At 36.2% G+C, this 21,899-nt stretch overlaps 1 protein-coding gene and 1 long non-coding RNA gene across 9 annotated transcripts in view; one reads left to right on the top strand and one right to left on the bottom strand.

Moving 5' to 3' along the window:
• Positions 1–21,899, top strand: part of ADGRL2 (adhesion G protein-coupled receptor L2) — a 625,339-nt gene that overhangs the window by 379,458 nt on the left and 223,982 nt on the right. The window lies entirely within an intron of this gene.
• LOC132673196 (uncharacterized) overlaps positions 1–21,899 on the bottom strand; it is a 98,752-nt gene that overhangs the window by 40,104 nt on the left and 36,749 nt on the right. Inside the window, exons 2-3 of the long non-coding RNA XR_009607910.2 lie at positions 13,682–13,737; positions 4,444–4,516 (exon numbers count right to left, since the gene is read on the bottom strand). This is a non-coding gene — a long non-coding RNA (uncharacterized LOC132673196). The remainder of the gene's footprint in view (positions 1–4,443; positions 4,517–13,681; positions 13,738–21,899) is intronic.

The following is a 21,899-nucleotide window of genomic DNA, read 5'->3' as shown; positions in this document are numbered from 1 at the left end:
AAGTCAGACTAGACTAGGGCTCACACTAATGACCTCATTTTAACTTGATTACCTCTTTAGAGCCCTGTCTACCAAATACAGTCACATTCTGAGGTACTGGGGATTAGGGCTTCAACATATGAACTTGGAGGGATACAATTCAGCCAATCACATGTTTTGTAGAGGGGTGAAGAATGTTCCTTCAATAGATATGTCCACTTGGAACCTCCGAATGTAACCTTATTTGGAACAAGGATTTTGCAGATGTAATTAAGGTAAAGATCTCCAAATGAGATTGTCCTGAATTAGGGTGGGCTCCAAATACAATGACATATGTCCTCATAAGTAACAGAAAAAGAGAAGACACACAGAGACACAGAAAGGAAGTCCACATGAAAACAGAGGCAGAGATTGGAGTGATATGTCTCCAAGTCCATGTTGGCTGGCAGCCAGAGAAGCTAGGAGAGAAACACGGAATGAATTTTCCCTCAGAGTCTCTGGAAGAAACCAACCATGCTGACTGCTTAATTTTGGACTTTTACCTCCAGAACTGTGAAAGAATAGATTTCTACTGTTTTAAAGCACTCAGCTTGTGATGATTTGCTGCAGTAGCCGAGGAAACTAATACAGATATTGGTATGGAGAAATAATAAACAAAACTACCATATACTGATGACTTCCATGTGAAGGCCCTATACTATGTATATATTATCTCTTAAATCCTCTAATCATCTATGTGAGGTAGCTACTACTTTACCCATTTTACAATGAAGACACTGAGGCTTAAAGAAGTATAAGTAAACTTCCCAGGGAGGCACAGCTAGTAAATGTCAAAGCCGAATTCAAACTGGTATCAGTTTGACTCCTTGTTGTGGTCATTCCACTATACTGTATCAAACTGACAGACAAGGGTATCTGGAGACTATAATGAATTAAATATTTTGTTTTGAAAGGTCTCAATTTATTGACTTTAGGCAGTGACCCATGGAGATAGATATAGAGAAGGGCAAGAGACAGGTAGAAGAGATACGAAGGGAATTGATACTGATAGAGAATATTGTAGGGAATGCCTTGCCCCAGCATCATCCCAAAACTATGGCAGGGAAAGAGGTCACCTTCTCTTCTAACCATGCTATATCAATTGGGGTTCCTTTATTTCCTCCCTCAAGGCTTTACTGATCTCAATATCACCTACAGTTCATTGTTGGGCAGGAGTGTGCTCTTTCTTGTTGTGGATCTAAGACGCCATATTCAGTTTGCAATCTTGGCTTTCTCTTGGACCCAGATTTCTGTGCCTAATAACCTTGATCTGATTCCTGGTTTCTTCTTCGGTGCTCTGGACTCTGCATATCATGAAGAGAGTAAAAGCAGTCACTGAGGACAAGTGAATCAAGAATAAAGATTGAGATAGAAGCAGAGTTTTGTGTGAGCATTCTTGCCCCATCCATTTATAAGATTTTGTTCTTCTCCATTGATAGTCCTGGGAAGACTCCCTCAGTGCCAACCCCTCACCAGGCTCCAAACGATAACTTCTGTTATGCTGATGGAACCCAGTTTTTCTAACATATAAGTCTGAGGGGTGCCTACATGGCTTAGCACCTACCTCTTGATTTTGGCTTAGGTCAATGATACCAGGGTTGTGGGATCGAGGGTTGAGGGATCGAGCCCTGTGTCGGGCTCCATGCTGAGTGTGGAGCCTGCTCAAGATTCTCTCCCTCTGGGGTGCCTGATTGGCTCAGTTGGTTGAACATCTGACTTCAGCTCAGATGACGATCTCACAGTTCATGAGTTTGAGCCCTGCATTGGGCTCTGCACTGACAGTGCTGAGCCTGCTTGGGATTCTCTCCATCTCTCTGCTTCTCTCTCTGTCCCTCCCCTGCTCCTTCTCTCTCTATCTCTCTCTCTCTCTTTTTGCCTCTGACTCTATCTCAAAATAAATAAAACTTAAAAAAAAAAGATTCTCTCTCTCCCTCTACCCTTCTCCCCCACTCATGAGCTCTCTCTCCCTCTCTCTAAAATAAAAAATTAAAAAAGTAAAAAAAGTCTGAACCATGAAAGGAAATATTTCTGTGGCTCAGATATTTTCATATATTTATATACTTTGAGTTCATGAAATACATTTATTTTATATTTCTTAAGAGCCTATGATACTGTCAGCATGATATGAGTGTACAAACAGAAGTTGACAAAACAATGAGAAGGATACTGGCCATGAAGCGTCTAGAGTCATCCTGGCAAGTGGAACCTTTCAGGTCTGACCTTTAAATTTAAAACAATGTATATCTGTTTGCACTTACAGTTGCAAAATAGAAGATAGCTAAATTTCATAACCCCAAATATATTTACCCATCAAATGTTATTGTTGAAGTTACCAAACTATCCTTTGATTCACTGGATATAAATAAAGACTTGAGAACAAACTGAAACCCAGGTTAGAATTCAAAATTTGAAAGCGTCTGGTAAGACAGATCATGGTGGCCTCAGAACTAAATTTAAATAAATAATTATGTCATAAATAAATAAACACTGTGTATCCTGCAATGCAGCACATTGGTCAATGTTGCCTAAGTATGTCTTTAAGGTGCCATGTAGTTTAGCAGGATCTGGGTTTAGGTCAACATTGAATGCTGAACTAACTTATAAGCAATACATCAACCAGTATCTCCTTGATCCAAGGTCCTAACTCTTGTGACTAGAAGAATGACAGCTTCTTTGAGCTAGCCCTTATTCTTGCATAGTGGTCTCTAGTATGATAGTCAGCAACTGTTGAAGAAGCTCTTCAGTCTCAGTCTGATTCTCCATCAGAAGGGACAGCCCCACACAAGGAAGGTCAATGAAAAAGCAGAGTGGGAAATAAAACATTTCCACACTTTCCTAGACATAGCTCCACCAGTTTAGGAACCTTGAGCTAAAAGTGAGAGATCATGTTCATGGTGTTCACCACCAGGACTTTACAGAAACAGTAGACAGGCTAGGCACAAAGGGGTGCTAGAGTAGCTACGGATGCAGAAGAGACCCCACCAAGGGCAGTGGGCTATGCTTGTTCTGTGATCTGGCAGTTTGACCTTTCCCCATTCTACATAGTGAGTCTGAGCTGTGGTATGATTTTTCTGCCCCTGTCTTCCTGACACATTCTGATATTCTAACACTTGTTCTGTTTTGTTGTTGTTTTTTTAATTTTGTTAGTGTTTATTTTTGAGAGTGAGAGTGAGAGAGAGAGAGAGAGAGAGAGAGAGAGAGAAAGTGGGGGAGGGGCTGAGAGAGAGGGAAACACAAAATCCAAAGCAGGCTCCAGTGTCTGAACTGTTAGCACATAGCCCAACTCAGGGCTCGAGCTCACCAACTGTGAGATCATGACCTGAGCCGAAGTCGGATGCTTAATCAACTGAGCCACCTAAGTGCCCCTCTAACACCTGTGTTTCTGACGTCATTTTCTCCATGCTTACTTAGCTTTACCTTATGCCCTGAACTCTGTGTTCTTTACCCAGGACCCTTATCCTGGTGTCCTAAGTGATCATTTCTCTAGATTCTATCTTGACAATAATTAACCTGATTATAGGGCTGTAGCCAGCAAGATATGGGCTACTTGTGTCACTCATTCCACAGGATGCCTCTCTATACCTGCTGCCCCAGGGACCAGTGGCTTAGTGTCCTCCTGATAATGCTGGTGTTCTGCTTTTGGAATAATCAGGTCAAGAGAAAGAGCTTTACCTCCTCCCCCCAAAACAAAACAAAACAACAACAACAACAAAAACAAAAGACAAAACAACAATAAAACCTTTTGTGCTGGCAACTCAAAACAAGGCAATCTATTCAGCATGATCCAACCCAGTGGAGCAAGCCTGGCAGACAGAAAACAACACAAAACAAAACACAGTCTCACACAATTAATTGTGTTGAATTAATTGACCCAGTTATCCTAGGACAGCCTTACTCCTTGAGAATGTGTCTCTCAAGTCAAATTGCCGGGTTCCATCCCTGGCTCTACCACTTGCTGCATAACCTTAGAGATTTTGTTTTAACTTAGTGCCTCAGTTTCTCCATCTGTGAAAAGTGGGTAGATGTGTCGGGAGGCTGAAAATGAAATTCTTTATGTAAACATCTTCAAAAGTGGTGGTACATAGCTAGTGCTCAATAAATTATTAGTGGTTTGGTAGAGTCCATCAACCCATGTCCTCTCCCTTAGACCTCAAACCATCAGCTCACTCAAGAAAATGCCCTGGCCTGGAGCACTGAGAAGGAGCCAGGGTAAGATAAGGTCTTGTTAACTGTTTATATTAGGACAGAATGTAAGCTAACATCTTTCTGCCCCAGCCCAGCCCTATAGGCTGAATAAAGTAGAAAAAGAACCTAACCTGTTAATAATGGATGGTAAATATTGATTGATAAATAAAGTAGGCAAGTGGAGTGAGAGATTAATACTCACCTCAGCAGAGGCCCAACAAATATCAAGCGTAGACTTACCTATCCTGCATGCCAAAAAATCTCCGTGATGCTCCCAGTGTTTCTCATCAGGGGAACTCTTGGAGTGAGGTCACTTTAAAGAAAAGTGTGAGGTTTATGTGTCTTTCTTCCAAATAATTCTCTGACACAATTCTTATTCCTCAGTTTCAGGCCATTTAAACAAGGGTTTATTAAATGCCTACTTACTACATAGCACTATCGGATGTGGACTTCAAAAGGGTTATTTGAATCAAAACAAAGCATAATGAGCTTCTGGCATCCTTGAATATGATTTCCGGTCTATTTAAGGGTCACATTTGAAGTGGCATTTTATTTTTGAGCTCTGAGTATTTGCCATTCACACAATATAGCTTAAAACCTATTTATTTATTTATTTATTTATTTATTTATTTATTTATTTATTATTTTACTTTCTGTTATTTTGTGAACCTAAGTCAAACTCTTTGGCTTGGCAGTATTTCTGTTACAGCAGCAATGCCTTTTGGGCTGAATGACTGCACTGGATAATCCTAACAAAGTTGAGACAAGCACATGATTATTCAGACACAGATATGGAGTCCAGACACACACAGGGAAATAATACAAAAGTTTTGAGCCCCCGTAGTGCTTACTGCTTGTACTGCATAGACTTACCACTTGGTGCTCCAGCCAACGTTCACATTCAGTATTTGAAAGCGAAGCCACTTGGTGGGCTTTCTCCTCTACATCCCCTCCTTAGATGAGATATCTAGAGGATCAGCTGCCATGAACAGAAGGAGGGAGCTTTTGAGAGGAGACAGACATGCAATATAGCAAAAGGGATGAAAGAGGTTCAGATCTCAAAGAGAGTAATAGAGAAGGAGGGTCAAAACCTGCAAGTTGAGTGTGGAAAAGCAGAGTGATGGATTATAGAACAGAATGGAGAAAGACATGGTGAAAGGTTTCCATTACTAGAGAAAGAAAGGCTTCAAATAGAAAAAAGTATATATTATAAACTGGAGTGTTATGTTTTCAGTACACAGAACGGTCTTACACCCCTTTTGTGTATTATAGGCTGGGGGCTAATCTCAGGTGAAGACGAAACAAGGGAATTCTAAGAAAAGTGACAGGTTATAGAATAAGGGTAAAGAAAATTAGAGTGAAATGAGTTGGATACTGGGGCCAAAATAGATGTAGGAAATGGGAAAAGAGGAAGCAGTGATAAAGAAAAGTATATTATAAGGAAAAGAAAAGCATACAAAAAATAATTTTATGCTTTCCTTTGAGTTTAGAGTCATCTTACTTTCAGAAAACATCTTTTGGGCAGTAAACGTTAGCCTTTTGAGTGCTGACCACTGAGATACTGAAACTTTGTTTAGGGAGATGTAGTCTTTACATCTCAAGATTCATATCCTTCAAGAAACTTTGACACAGGAATGATCATATTCAGAACATGATAATTACATATATTCAATTAAATTCCACTGAGTATTAACTTTATGTCTCACAAGACTTGGGATCTTTTGCACTTAAAATTTATTTACTTTTATTTTATTTTATTTTATTTTATTTTATTTTATTTATTTACTTATTCACAGTACAAGCCAGGATGGGGCAGGGAGCAGACAGAATCTTAATTAGGCTCCGTGCTCGGCAAGGAGCCCAACACATGGAGCCCAATCCCATGACCCTGGGATCATGACCTGAGCCGAAATCAAGAGTTGGATGCTCAACTGACTAAACCACCCAAGTGCCCCTGCACTTAAAATTTAAAGGTGCATGTGAATTCTACACAAACCTAATCATATTTTCTCTGATAACTAACACACTAATGCCCTTGACTGAATTCTCCTTGGAAGCTGCATTTTCTAAGCAACAGAAACTGAAGACAACTTTTAAATACATGTAACCAAGAAGACTGCAATATTCAATCAAGTTAATGTTATCAGTGCGGTGATTATTTGAATATCTTTGATGTCAGAGCCATGCCTCAGAATTTCAAAATTCACTTCACTTTGAAATCAAAGTATACACACGTTTCTCCCACTGTAATATAAAATATATATATTAAAATTTTATCAAAAAATTGAACATGCAAAAGGAAAGTGCAAACTTTACCAAGGATTCTGATAAAAATTTAATTTGTTTTCAAATATTTTATTTTCTATGAAATATATAAAACATAAGCTAACCGTGAATGTGGTGTATATTTTACTATTTGTATGACAAAAGACTGCTGGTTTACATTAGAATGTGCATTTTTATTTTATTTTTTTAAATTTTTTTTTTCAACGTTTTTTATTTATTTTTGGGACAGAGAGAGACAGAGCATGAACGGGGGAGGGGCAGAGAGAGAGGGAGACACAGAATCGGAAACAGGCTCCAGGCTCCAAGCCATCAGCCCAGAGCCTGACGCGGGGCTCGAACTCACGGACCGCGAGATCGTGACCTGGCTGAAGTCGGACGCTTAACCGACTGCGCCACCCAGGCGCCCCTAGAATGTGCATTTTTAAAAGGCAGAAGTATGCCTTACAATGAAAGAAAAATTGAACCAGGATTTGGAAAAACCTACATTTTAGCCTCAATCCGGCTTTTGTCCTACTAGCTATGCCACTTGTTTAACTTCTCTTTTTGTTTTTCTGTGAAGAACAAACATCTTTATTTTTTATTGTAATATAGTTGGCATACAACTTTTTTCTCTTTTAAACTGGGAGTAATATGTTCCCTACCTAGTTTGTTGAACATGGAAAGGTAGCTTTAAACCAAATCGTAAAAACATACGAAACATAATTTCGTTATTCAAGTGTAATTTCCTCAGGGGTCATAAACAACTTCACTCACTATCTTTTTTTTTTTTTTTTAAGGCTTTTTGGAGAAGGTACCATATTAAAATTTTTTTTCTTGTCATGTTCATTTATTTTTGAGAGACAGAGAGAGAGAGGGAGCGGGGGGGCGGGGGAGAGGGGGAACGGCAGAGAGAGAGGGAGGCACAGAATCTGAAGCAGGCTCCAGACTCTGAGCCGTCAGCACAGAGCCAGACGAGGGGCTCAAACCCTGGAACAGGAACTGCCAGATCATGACCTGAGCCAAAGTCAGAGGCTTAACAGACTGAGCCACCCAGGCACCCCAGAACTTCACTTACTAAATGTTTCTTATCCGATATATGGCTTTCTGTCTCTTCTTCAAATCGTCACACTCTTGGGCTTTTCTTCTACTACTAGAAAAAGCAGAAAAGGACTTTTCAAATCTATCACTTTCTTATCGTAATTTCAACTATTCTAGTTGAAGCTTTTGAGGGAAATGCCATTGAATACAATACTTAAAAGCAAGTATTTGATGCCTTATGTGTACCTTTTGACACTGAATGGCATCATGTGAAGAGTGAAGAATGAAAGCAAAGAATGTAACAAAAAAATAACATTCCATAAAAGAATACTACAGAAAGTAGATATTTTACTGCTAGGGTTGTTATTATCATTCCAGGCTCTAGCACAGTAGAGGATCTGGGATATTTATTATATGAATGAATGTCTCTATCTTTGCAAGAAAAAAAATAATTTATACTCTTCTTATACCTAATTATTTGCCATGGAGTCATTCTTACCACAAATTTTTCTCTGTCTCCAAGTAATTGCTTTTCCCAGGATTTTTAAATTAGGATCTGTTCCCATTTTATCAAATGTAGGACCTACAGTCATCCCTTAAATTGTTTGGCAAGTTCAGTGGTAACACTTATTCCTCTACTTATTGTAGAAGTGAGATTTCCAGAAACATCTTAAAGATAGAGGAACAAGGCTTAGAGAACTTAAAAAAAAAAAGGCACTGTCCTTGCAAAGAGTGATGTAAGAGGTAAGGAGGCTAAGAGACAAAACTGAACAAATGAGTTCGGGGAGAAAGCTAGCCTTTTATAGAGTAAAAGGAAACAGAAGTACTTTCGGCCAGCCTAATGAAGGGTTTTGAAATTGAGGGTCCTTAGAGGAAACCTGGAATTAGAACAAGTTAAAAAAGTAAAGAATGTGGGGAGTGAATGGAGAGGGCTTGTTTGTCTAGAGTTGGTGCCTTAATAGAAAAACGGCAGGCCAGCAGCAATGCTGTAATGATAAATTGGCATGTATAAGAATGCGGGCAGGAAAGCACAGTGCTAATGACAGTTAGAGATTTTTGTTTTTAAAGGAGCACATGAACTAATCCAAAGGAGTTACTTAAAATTACAGTTTGCTCTTTTTCTCTCTCTCTCTTTCTCAGAATTGTTTAAAGAGAAGAGGGAGAGGAAAAGGAAAGGTGTAATTTATAGGATGTACCTTAGGAACTATTATTAGAAGAATAAAAACGAGAACTACTGGCAAATGTAAGTGCATTAGAAATGCAGTAATTAAAAGGTTCTACAAGAAAAAAGGAAAATCAGAGCTAACAGTCTTCTATTAACCTACTGTGATTTATAACTCACACTTTATTATTTTTTTCTCCTAGTACAAGTTCTCTGTTACCATGTATAATAGTCACATGCAATATTTTGTTGTTGTAACCCCATATATGTAGTAGTGAGTGGATCTTAATTTGTTTTTTATGTGCCTCTAGTTCATCAGCTTCAATTTCAGGGAAAAATTTCTCTGTGCTTTGAATAGCACCCAGCATAGCTACTCTGTGTTAGCAACTGATGTCTATTTTGGTAATACAGCAGTTATCAGTAAACGATCAGAACAAACAATGAAATGCACTATAACACTGAAGGAAAGGAAAGGACAAGGATAGATGTAACTGGTGATGAAGTGTATTTGTTCTGGGAAAACTTAGATGGTTATGTAAATGTTGGGAAGTGGGAAAAGATATATTAAAGATAAATCTAGGAAATAAAGTGAGAATAAGATAAATGCAAGGAGTGTGATGAATCATTTCTTAAGGAAATTAACCTAAATTCCTGATGGAGGTTAAGCATTCTCTGAACACATGAAAGCACTTGTGTTTCTAAATGTTAAATTAAGATCTGCTCAAAATTTCACGAGAAATCAATACTTATTAAAATACAGAGCACGCTTAGCAATGTTCTAAACACTACAAACATGATCCCATTTAAAATATTTCTAAATTGTGTAGGTAGGAACTGATATAATCCTCATTTTACCCATGAGAAACTGATGTATAGAGATACAAAGAAGCTTGCCCAAAGTCATACAGGTTGTTAAGTGGTAGAGATTTCAAATACAGGTTGAGTCTGGTTTCATACTCAGGCTGACTCTGGAGTCAGGCACTGGTAACTACTGTATCTTCTGTGTCTAGGAGAACCAGAAAGATAAACTGTTACTGTGGCAGCTGCAATTTTTACAATGACACCAGTACTGGTGTTCATGTAATTCCTTGAAGTAGCATACCTAGCACATGTTGCTAAGAAAAATGTTCATGTTCTCTATGCCAAGGATGAAGATGGTCTCTCCTAGCCTTATTGCAGTGCACCAAATGCTGTTCAAAGTTCATGTCTCAAAGTGCCTAACTGATTACAAGGGAGTGTCTGAGGCATTGATGAAAATAGAGCAGAAAAGAAAAAGAAAAAGAAAAAAACAACCAGATACTCCTACTTGGGTTCTGCTTTCTTCTGCTGTGTATACAGTCTAAAATGTCCCTGGTTCCAGCTCAAATTAAATCGCATGAAATTATGTTTGAGATTTATTTTGTGTGCTACTTGAGAAATGATAACGTTTCATGAATTTTTTAATGTTATCTCTGATAGCCCTTGCACCTCATTTTTCCCAAGGATATCACCGAAAATAATTTGAGAACAAACCAAAGAACTTTAGCACCTTAATCATTTAGCATTGAGTTGGTCACAGGAGAGGCTGGGGATGGATGAGTGCAGTCACCCTGTTGGTTTGGAGGGGAAGCTCTCAGAAGACAGTAAAGATGGAGGCCTTTTTATCCTGATCACTAAATGCATCTTTTCCTGGTAATCCTTGGTTACTGGAGAATGAAAGACCCAGGATGAGGGTAGGAAGAGAAGATTTTATATTACCAGCATTTTATATTAACATTTTACATTAACATTTTTAGCAATAGGAAATTTATAAAATGCATAAGCAGATATAATCTCTCTTGATCTAACTCCCTGAAACGCAGATAGCTGTGTATCCTTGGAAAAGTTGCCTATTCTTTCTTAAACATCAGCTTCCTCAATTGTAAGATGGGGAGAAGCAGAGATTCTCCTTAGACAAGTTACTTAAGCCCTCTGTTCCTCAGTTTCTTCATTTGTAACATGAAACAACAGTAGTAGGTCAAAATGTAATTTTGCTGATATTCAACAGTTTTTCACCTACCGAAATGGCAGTTTCACGTAGTTCAACCTAATACCTATGGTATTATTGTGAAGATGAATACACTTAAGCAAGGGCCTAACTCTTAGTACAAACTCAGTGTTAATTTTATAAATATGGTCTCAGTTCATCCTTATAATAGCCCTGTGACAGATAATTGGGTTCCACCTGTGGATATAAATTTATGTGAAAAAATGTAAATAGTATATACAGATTTACAAGGGTGGGGGATCGTAGCTTTACAACAAATACTTCTGCAGTGTAACCCTTTGTCTTGTGCTTTCTGGACTGCCCAGTGTTTGTCTATTGTATCAGCCAGCTAAGAAGGTCTCTAAACTGCTTTTCCCTCCCATCCAAATTTGCCATCCACTGGATGGTTCACTAGTTCTGAGGTTGTAACAAATACTCGTGTGACTTCGTTTACCTTATAAAATGGCTTAACGCCAAAAAAATGAGTATTCCCATGCTCATCGACTTAGATAGGGTTATAAAAGCAGAGAAACTTATATAATATTATAATACACAGTGATAAATACAATCAAAGTTCAGAATTATTTGTTTGTATATTCTGATTATTTTGGAAATAATGGAAAGCTTTTCATTTTGGTTGTGATTTCTAAGACACCAATTATAAACTCCTTGCCAAAGAACATTGTGCCTTTGCAAATATGTGTGTATAACATATATATACTAAATAGGTATATATTAAAGAGGAATAGTTTATTATAATTGAAAGTATAGAATGCTAAATATTATGGAGGCAAAATGAGTAAATTGAAATTATTTAATCTATATTTTATAAAATGCCTTTGAGAATGAACTAGAAAAGTTACATAAATATTTTGTATAGAATTCTCTATTGTGAATAAATATACTACATAAAAGTCAATGTATTATTATAGTTAGCAAAACTTATTATTGGATTTTTTTCTAATAATTTAAATCGAATAATAGTGATTTGGGGTCCTCTTCTCTCTAAGAAACTAATTCAAACTTGTACATTATTATTATTTATTTGAGAAATAATGTGGAATGTGCCAGGATTTTTCTCATAAAATGTATTTTTGCACATATGCAACGTCTAAATGATTAAGATGTAGACATCTTTTGTGAACCCTATCAAAAATAAGGATCAAAAGAGAAATATAGTGTAGCTATTTCTCCTATCCTTCTTTTTTCTCAAATATAATCATTTGAGAGGATTACTGTAATTTTTGAAAGGATTGAAATGAACAGAACAGTAATCTTAGTGAATAGGAATTTTAATAATTGAGTATTCAACATATTCTTATTTGACTGAAAAATAATTTTTCCTTTAATACTGTGTGTGTATGTGTGTGTGTGTGTGTGTGTGTGTGTGTGTAGTGAGAGAGAGAGAGAGAGAGAGCGTGTGTGTGTGTGTGTGTGTGTGTGTGTGTGTGTGTGTCAAAACACAGACACTGGTATTTTTTTTATTGGCTTTGTTTGTTTTAATTCTAAGATCTTGTTTCTAAATGGTGACTTTAGACACAAACTAGCATCATTTTCATTTTGCCAAAGAGAAGACTGGAGGTAAGAGTGTAGGAGTTATTTGCCCAAAGTTATCTAACAAGGACTGGGAAGACTTCAAATCAGGTCTCAAAATTCTTGTCTTTTACATATAGATGATAATAATTTCGATTGACTAATCTATCCTAGAATTTAATCACTTTCGTTTTCTTATTTATCTTTCTTTTAAACTCATATACTATAAATTCTTGAAATTCATAACAGTACCATTAGAGTAGACAGATATCTACTGAGCTAAGGAATAAAATACCAAATATTGTTTCAGAATAATAGAAGGTTTGGGGACCATATCCATAATTTAAATTATTAAAATAGAGTCGCCATTTGTGGGAGTTAGTAAAACATATACATCTGGAAAGTGGCTAACGAACAATAGAAAGATTTACAGATTTTTGTCTATCTCAATCACTTCATTTTCCATTCATTGTTGCTCAAGGATACATAAGCTTTATCACTATACTGTTTGAAGTAGAATTCAGCTACTGTGAAAATATTTTTTAGCAAAAATAACTTTTACACATTATGAAGAAAGTGGAAGTGATGTAGAAAACCCAAGCAATATAATAAAGTTTCTCCTTTAATTTAAAAATTCACTCAGACTGCTTCCCCAAATAACCCTTTCTTTCCCTTTTACCTTCCTCAATTTACCATCTTTTTTTTTAATGTCTATTTATTTTTGAGAGAAAGAGAGAGTGTGAGCTGTCAGCACAGAGCCAGATGTGGGGTTTGAACCCACAAACTGCGAGATCATGACCTGACCCAAAGTCAGATGCTTAACCAACTGAGCCACCCAGGCATGCCCCCAATTTGCCATCTTGATTGATATTGGTCCAATCTGTGCAAAATGACTTAGATGCAACTAAAAGTTCATTGTAAATTTGACCCAAACATACTAAAAAAACCCAGCAAACAAATAAGAGAATAATATAATTCTCATCCTGAGGAAAAGAATGTCACTGAGTAAATGACAAACTGATGGCAAGAAAAAACTAAACTAACCACCTAAGGCAGCTCCCCTAGCTTTCCTTATTTTTCTTCTTAGCACTTATAATAACCTGGAATAGCACATATTGCCTGTTTATTGTCTTTTTTCCCCTCACTAGATGCTAAACACCATCAGAACAGGAACTTAATAGATTTTTATTTTCTTAAACAGACTCTGACACATATAGATGTTTCCTAAATATTTGTTGAAGGAATAAATAAAATAGAAATTGGTTGTCTGGGGAATAGAGTTTTATGGTTAACTGAATAAAAGTATATTTGTTGAAAATATTTCTAAAATGTCTGTAGTGAACATGGCAGTATTTAGATTGTGACTGAGTTTCATATTCCTTTTTAGGGTCATAATTCTGAATATCACTTGTTATATAGTATAATATATAAGTCATGGGAGTTACAGTAAAATCCATACTGACTTTATGACTGACCTTGTTTTGAATAAATCTTCAGTTTGGATGTGATTTCTTATAATTGGCCAATTTCCCTGAAAGGCAAGTAAGTAAAATATATTGATTAATTGAGAACTGTAGTTAATTGGGTTTTTACTAAAATTTATTTATACTGGCACAGAGTAGTAAGTACTCAATAAATATTTGTCAAATATGTGAAGTCTAGTTAGTTAAGATAGACTTGTTATTTTGTTTTTAGTTTCTTAATAAAAAGATAACTTTTCGATTAAATACATAATATGCAATAACATTAGAAACCACACAGCAGGCAACAATTTAAAAGAATTGCAATTTCTTCTTATTCTCTTCTTTTTTACCTTCCTTTTCCTCTTCCCTTATCCTTCCTTTTTTCCTTTCCTGAACAATCAAACCCTAAACTCATTAGGTGGGGACAAGTTAGGTTGGCATCCATAGGGAGTGTGGGCGGGGAAAGCCTCAACAGCCTAAAGAGCAGTGTTGGAGCTCATGAAGGATGAGAAGAATGTCTGGGTGGAGACTGGGATGTTTAACAGCAATAGGATATTGGTTACATGTGAGGAAAGAGATCAAATAAATATATTAAGGATAATTGGGATATAGCTTTTTCATTGTTGAAGAAAGTAGTTAAAAATATGAAAAGAGAGCAACTATGTTAGATCATGTGGCATTGGTTTAGAAATCGAGGTTTCAGTGTGCAAAAATACAGATTTGAAGGGGTAAATGCACCCTGACGTGTATAAACTATTCCCAAAAATGCCAAACTATGGAGAGAGCCCTAATGTCCATCAACTAATGAATGGATAAAGAAGACGCCATATATATATATATATATATATATGTATATATATATGGTGTGTGTGTGTGTGTGTGTGTGTGTGTTTATAAAATGGAATATTACTCAGCCATCAAAAAGAATGAAATCTTGCCATTTGCAATGAAATGGATGGAGCTAGAGTATATTATGCTAAGCATAATATAAGAGTATATTATGTCTTTATGAAAGACAAGTATCATGTAAGTTCACTTATATGTGAAATATAAGAAACAAAACAGATGAACATATAGGAAGAGGGGAAAGAGAAGGGAAGAACAAGCCATAAGATACTCAATGACAAAGAACAAACTGAGGGTTGATGGAGGGAGGGGAGTGGGGGATGGGCTAGAAGGGTGATGGGTATTAAGGAGGGCATTTGTTATGATGAGCACTGGGTGTTGTATGTAAGTGATGAATCACTGAATTCTACTCCTAAAGTCAATATTGCATTGTATGTTAACTAACTAGATTTTAAATTAAAAAATAAATTAAATTAAACTGGAGGTAGCAGTGTGAACTCCTAACGTATGGATATAGATATAGATACAAATATACGTCAATATGTGTATACATGTACAAATAGCTGATAGATAGATAGACAGATTTTTTTCCCACATTTATTTCCTTAGTTCCAGATCCTGAGAACAATGACACACCCAAAACAATGGGAACACCTGCCTTCCAAATCTAAATACCATCTAAAGAAACTAGGACTGCTTGGAGAAACAGCTGTTTGCATACCCAGGGCATGAAAAAGACAAAAATAAAGTGTATCTTATTGTGCCCCAAATACGGAAGTACTTGGGGTGCCTGGGTGGCTCAGTCAGTTGAGTGTCTGACTTCACCTCAGGTTGTGATCTCATGGTTCATGAGTTTGTGAGTTCAAGCCCTGCTGTCAGTACGGAGCCCACTTTAGATCCTCCACCCCCTCTCCCTGCTCCTCCCCTGCTCATGCTCTCTCTCAAAAATAAACGTTTAAAAAATATATGGGAATACTCAAAACAATGCCAGGGACATGTCAAAGAAAGAGGTCAGACTAAAGAGGATCACATTGTGCATATCTGAGACTATTTGAAGATCAAAGTGAATAATAATAAGAGCAGATTATAACCTATTGGATAAAATGGATATCCATGAGTCTATATATATAAATATATAAATATATAAATATAGTATTATATTATTATATATATTATTATATTATATATATGTAAATAAATAAATAAATTGAAATTTAATGTACTTCTCCACAATATAGTTACTAAAAACAAAAACAAAATCTTACAATTATCACCTTAATCATGAGATCAATACTAACATCACAAGTGATGTGCCAACTGATGGGACACTATGAGATCCATCCACCCTCACTTTCATGATGCTGCAAAGACAGATAATCTAAGTCCAATAATAAGAAAACAGAAGATAAGCCTAAAATGAGGAGCATATTACAAAATAATAAATTGTAATTTTTTTAGTTTCTTAAATTTCTTAATTTTTTTAAATTTTCAGACCCATGAAAATAATGGGCAAACTGAGGAAATCTTCTAGATTAAAAAAGACTAAAGAGTTTAAAAACTAAATGCACTCCTTAATTCTGGACTGGATCCTTTTGCTAAAAAGAGCATTGTTGAAACAAATCACAAAACTTAAATGCAGTCTGAGGGTTGAATGGTAGTGATGAATCCATTCTGATATTGGTAGTTGTATTTCATTTATAAAGGAAAATGTGCTTGTTTCTGTTGAAAAATATGTTCAAGTAGTCATAGTAATGAGTTGTCATTACTCACAGATAATTCAGGAAAGACCTGACTTGTATTGCAGTTGCAATATTTCAAAGTAAGAAAATAACTTTTAAAAAATTCAAATTCAACACCTTCCATGAAATTTTGTCATAATCCTAAAATAGTTTTTAGGTTATAGAAAAGTATTTTATATTTCATGAATTTGTGTAATACAATTGGAGGTATAGAATGCAGGGGGGTTCCCCCCATCCCCTTTAAAAATAAAGTGGAATAATAATGAAAAAGGACAATTATGCTTGGTGGGAGTTCCAGTGAAAACAATTAAGACCTCCCAAATGTTTGGTACTCATGGTTGTAGTAACGGCTTTCTGTTTTCTTTTGTTTAAATATTAAGTGCCTCTTTATATATTTTAGTAAGAAGGAACCAATTCTCTATGATAGGTATTAAAATATCAATGGATATTATCTTAGAAAATTAAGATTCTTCCTGAGGGGCAGAAAACTTAGTAGGAATATGTGTACAGATAACATTTTTATATTTACTTACATTACTATAATACAACCTTTTAAAATAATATGTCAAATAATAGATTATAATGTTCCCTCCCTGCATGAACTTGAAGTAAATTCTAGCAAGAACTGGCCATGCAGCTCATGGATAAAGAGAAGCCTAAGAGGGAGGATATCACTGCATCCATTTATTTATTTATTTGCCTATTTATTTATTTTAACTTTATTTAGTTTGAGAGAGAGAGAGCAGGCAGGGCCAGAGAGAGGGAAAGAGAGAGAATCCCAAGCAGACTCCACACCATCAGCGTAGAGACCAATACGGGGCTTGAATTCACAAACTGTGAGATCATGACCTGAGCTGAAATCGGATGCTTAACAAACTGACCTGCCCAGGTGTCGCTGAAGCTATTTACTGTTATCAGTGTTGACTATCTTTTAAATAATCCTTTCCCTGTTTTGAAGAATACTCTTTATTCTTTTGTGGAATTGAATTGTGGGTATGAGGGTTTTGGTGTATGACTAGAGAGGTGATGTATGGGGGCCCCAGGTTATCTGAGATTTGCTGTCCTTTCACTGAAAAAATTTCTCATATCTAAGTATCTGCCAGCCTTGGGGAGTTCCTCCTGGCCAGGCATTGCAATGTGTTAACAGAAGCAAAAATATAACAATAAGCCTTCTTGCGTTTCATGGGCTCTCTCTTATGAAAAATTAACTTTTCACAAATATGATTTGAAGAAATTTATGGTGTTCACTTAAGAAAACACTCAGAATTCCATGTTACTGAGGACAAGTTAGGCTAAGATCAGTAACACTGTGCAGCGGATTCAAACTACAATTTTGCTCTAAAACTATAGAAACTTAGACAAATTATTTAATCTTTGTGCTTCATTTTCTTCATATGTAAAATGAGGGTAACAATAACACCTATATCATAGGATTATTATGAACATGAAATGAGACAGCACATGTAAACTGCTTAAAGTAGTACCTAGGACATAGGAAACACTAATTCCTATCTGTTATTATAATTATTTGAGATCAAGGAATTAAGACAAAGATATCAAGCAACAATGGAAGCTACACTAAGAAATCAGTGATTTCTTAGAAGACATTTGACTGATCATTCTCTGAATAAATATATTTATTTCCATGTAGCTAACACCATATTAAGGCATGCAAGTACTCTTTTTTTTTTCCATCTGTAGAAATGGGGTGATAATAGCGGTATTCCTCACAACATTGTTATAAGGATTTAATTATAAAACTTAGCAATTTACCTGCCACTACTAATAAGCACTCAAAAAACACTAGTTGTACTACTATTGCTAATTATTATTATTATTATCTTTATGATATAATAAGATCAGAGTCTGAGACATACATGTGAGGGCATAATTACAATTTTATAGTATGATAAGAACAGAAGAACTAACATTTCAATTATTTTTAAGAAGGAATGCAGTTTTTCCAGATGGAGAGGAAGGGAATAGCATTCATGAATTCCCCATGTGTTTTACCTAAACTTGACTTGTTTTAAAAAAAATCAGTGGGCCCACAGTTATTCCACTGAGAAAGTACTGTTGAATTGACCATGTCCACACAAACTAATCAATCAACAGGTAATTGAAAACCAAATCTGTGAAATATGCAGATGAAGTGTAAGACAGCCTCCCAGCTGATTTTCCTATATCCACACTCTGTCTTCTTTAGTATACTTTTCATAAGGTTGACACACTAATCTTCTTAAATGCAGTTTTCATCATGCTATAGCTGTTGGAGAATATAGTGTTCGTTCCCGAATGCCTGCTGCATCAAGCCCAAATGACTGTGCCTAGCTTTAAGGATCCTCCACAGTCACATTTCAGAGTATAGCACGAGCACCAACATCACCTGGGAACCTGTTAGAAATAGATAATCTCACACCTCAATCCAGACCCACTAAATTAGAGTCTGCAGTTTAACAAGATCCCCAGGAATGCAAATTAAAGGTTGAGAAACACTGCTATACAATATCCATTAATCTAAAGCAAACAAAATCACTCACCCATAACACAGCCCATGGTCCCATCAAGAAGAATGAAATCCTTTCATTAATATCTCTGTATCCAAACAATCCCTTTGCTCATATTCATAACACCATTAGAAATACCTTATTTCCTTCCCCTCGACTATCTAAATCCCATCCATTCCTGAAGGCCCTGTGGAAAAATCCTCTATCTTCCATCAAACGAACACCATTTCAAGCCACACTAACCTTGCTGAAAAATTCTTGCGTTTATGTCACTACCATTTCATTGCTCTTATTTATTATCCATTAAATAATCATTTTCTGAATGCTTATTATTGTTTACCAGGCACTGTTGCACTGGTTAGAAAACAAAAATGCAGACCTTCCTGTCTTCATTAAGCTCACAATCAGAGCAGTCAAGGTTCAGTAGAGATACCTTAAGTTCCACAGACAAGAAGTGCAAATGGGTAGATGTACGGGTGCAGGGCCATATTGGGTAAAGCAACCTGATTTGTGCTTTTTTATTGTTGTTAGGACTACTTAAATGAAGGAAGTAAGTTGAAATTTATTAAAACCTTCTGTGGCACAAAATAGATGAAACGTTTTAACTGATAAAGAGAGATTGTGCTTTGTTTCATGTTAATTTTATAATCCTGGAGATGATTAATTTTTTGTAGGACAGCAACATGTCTTTCTTCATTCATTCAACAAATACCAGAAATTTTCAAATAGCTCCTATTTGTCCTTTTCTGACTCTTTAAGCCTCAAACATGGTATGCACTAAATAAATACTTGTTGATTGAAGACAGTCTTTGATCTCACGTTGGAGACTAGGTTTACACACATGGAACGGCCATTGTGCAAATGCAGCTTTTCCTCCTACTGCTTTTCATGACATAAGGAAATGTTCACGAATTTGCAATGACACTTTGGTTTACTAGGAATGTCTTTTGGATCAAAAAGTTCCTCCAGGGTGCCATGGAAGTTTCTGTTTCTCTGCAGCTAATGTTTTCATTCACCAGAGACTGTTTTGGGAGTATAGCCAACCAAATGGAATTGGCTAGTAAAAGCTTTTGTGGGTGAGCATTTCGGAAACAAGTTTCAAGACCATTTGCCAGCAAAACCCCAGCAGGTAGAATTTTAAACAACATAAGTTAACATAAAGGCTTGATTTGAAGAAGCCTGGAGGAGCAGGAAAGAGTAAAGTGAAGTATGTAACATCCTACATTCTTTGAGGGTAAGAATTAAAGTTAGCTTTCCTTATTGCAAAACTACTCATCAGCTCCTTGGATAGAAACAGATGCTTCTGGTAGGCAGGCATTCTCCAAAAGATCTCATGCTCCAAACAACAGCACTGGAGTATATTAAGGTTAGATATTATTACGTAAGACCTTTTGTGAGCCCCTTGTATCCTTCAATGTGATTTGAGAGAAGGATAACAACATAAGGAAACGTCAAAACCGAACTAAGTAAAAAGAAGACTTCCAACTAACGTAAACTGGAACTCTATAGGATCTGGTATTATACAAAAAGTGACCATCACTTTGACCAAAGAATCAGCAATTTCCTTATATTTATAATCTTCGAATTACTTACAACTTCCCCTTATCTTAATCAGCCACCTTGGCGAAGGTGAACATTCCCACATCATGTGCAATTTTCTCTTCAACTTTTAATTTCTCTGGGTACAGGAAAAAAGCTCTGGGCCCTTAACTGAGCAATTACTATTTCTTAAGTGAATATAGAGTTTGAGGATAGTGCCAAAATCTTCCTTTCATCCAGAGAACAAGTCTAACACAGTCAGCGGCATACACGGTGTCTGGCAACACCCCAGCTTTAGGTTGAAGAGCCAAGTCAAGACTGAAAGGGAAACTCATTCTTCACCCCTAGTCACTCCCTGGCATCTACTGAGGTTCTTGAAAGAATGCCAATTAGGACCGATTTACATGTCTCCTTGGAGGTTTTAGATAACTCTTCACTCTAAGAACTGTTTGTTTTTCTCATTTAGACCATTTCTCCAGAGTAGGATTTGCAAACTTGCTGCTGAATATGCTGTTTGCAGATCACTGCTAGGTTTCCATACTGACATAAAGCACTGGTACTTGAAAAATTCATTAAGAAGTGACTCATCTGAACTCCCAGATCTCAATCTGTAGAGTGATTCTGCAATGTTGTCCCAGAATTCAAGCAACAGAAATTAAAGAGTTCATATGCAAACGGTTTATAAAATACACCTAGACAAGGCACTTATTGCTTCATAGCTCGTGCCATTGTTTGAGGAATTCTGTTTTTAAATTTTCTTTATATGGAGCTGGAATCCACTTCTCTGGAACTTTTTGCCATTTGTCTTGGTTTTCTAAAATACTCGCTGTCTCCTTTACATAAGAAGCCCTTCAAATATGTGAAGATAGTTTCCGTGCTTCTCTTCTTCTGCATTTTCTCTTTTTAATTAAACTTCTATTCCTTCAGCTACTCCCTAGGTTATATGGCATCCAAACTTCATCATTAATGAGAAGCTAAGTTTTCAATAACCATATGTTGAACATAGTCTTTTAATGATTAGCTCAATTAAAATTAAAAATACATACAAACTGTACCTTAAATAACCTTTTTTTATGTTTGGTCAAGTTTTCATTGATTGCTGTATTTAGGTGGTTTGTAATACCTAAGATACCATCTAGAAATTGCCATGAAAATGTCAGACTGGTAAACCCAGCTATAGAAAGCATCTTTTTGGTTGCCTCCATTAATGAAAATGTTACCAGACACTACTAAGTGGTGACTGAAACATCATGCTGAAATATTACTGTTAGCTACTGGTGTAAAATTTCTCACCAGAGAACTATGTTTGCTATCTAAATACAAATTTTAGCAGGCACTAAAATTGTTAAGAAGACCTAAGATCACTTTGCTTCTTAATTACAGTTTAAAAAATTATTATAAAAGTATCAAATTAAAATAGTTACTATTTGAAAAATTCTAAGCATTTATGAAATTATAATAAGCTAACCCTTTAAGTCAGAATTGAAGACAGTTTGAATATTCCCTATATGCCCACAAAAGTTTCTCTAGTCTTTTGCAAAATAAAATGATGATTTGTCCAACAATGTAGATGGTTAATATTCACCCAAGTGACATCAG

The sequence above is a fragment of the Panthera onca genome, chromosome C1 (genome assembly GCF_046562875.1).
Source record: "Panthera onca isolate mPanOnc1 chromosome C1, mPanOnc1 haplotype 2, whole genome shotgun sequence".
Lineage (NCBI taxonomy): Eukaryota > Metazoa > Chordata > Mammalia > Carnivora > Felidae > Panthera > Panthera onca.
This window is presented reverse-complemented; position numbering and strand designations above follow the sequence as displayed.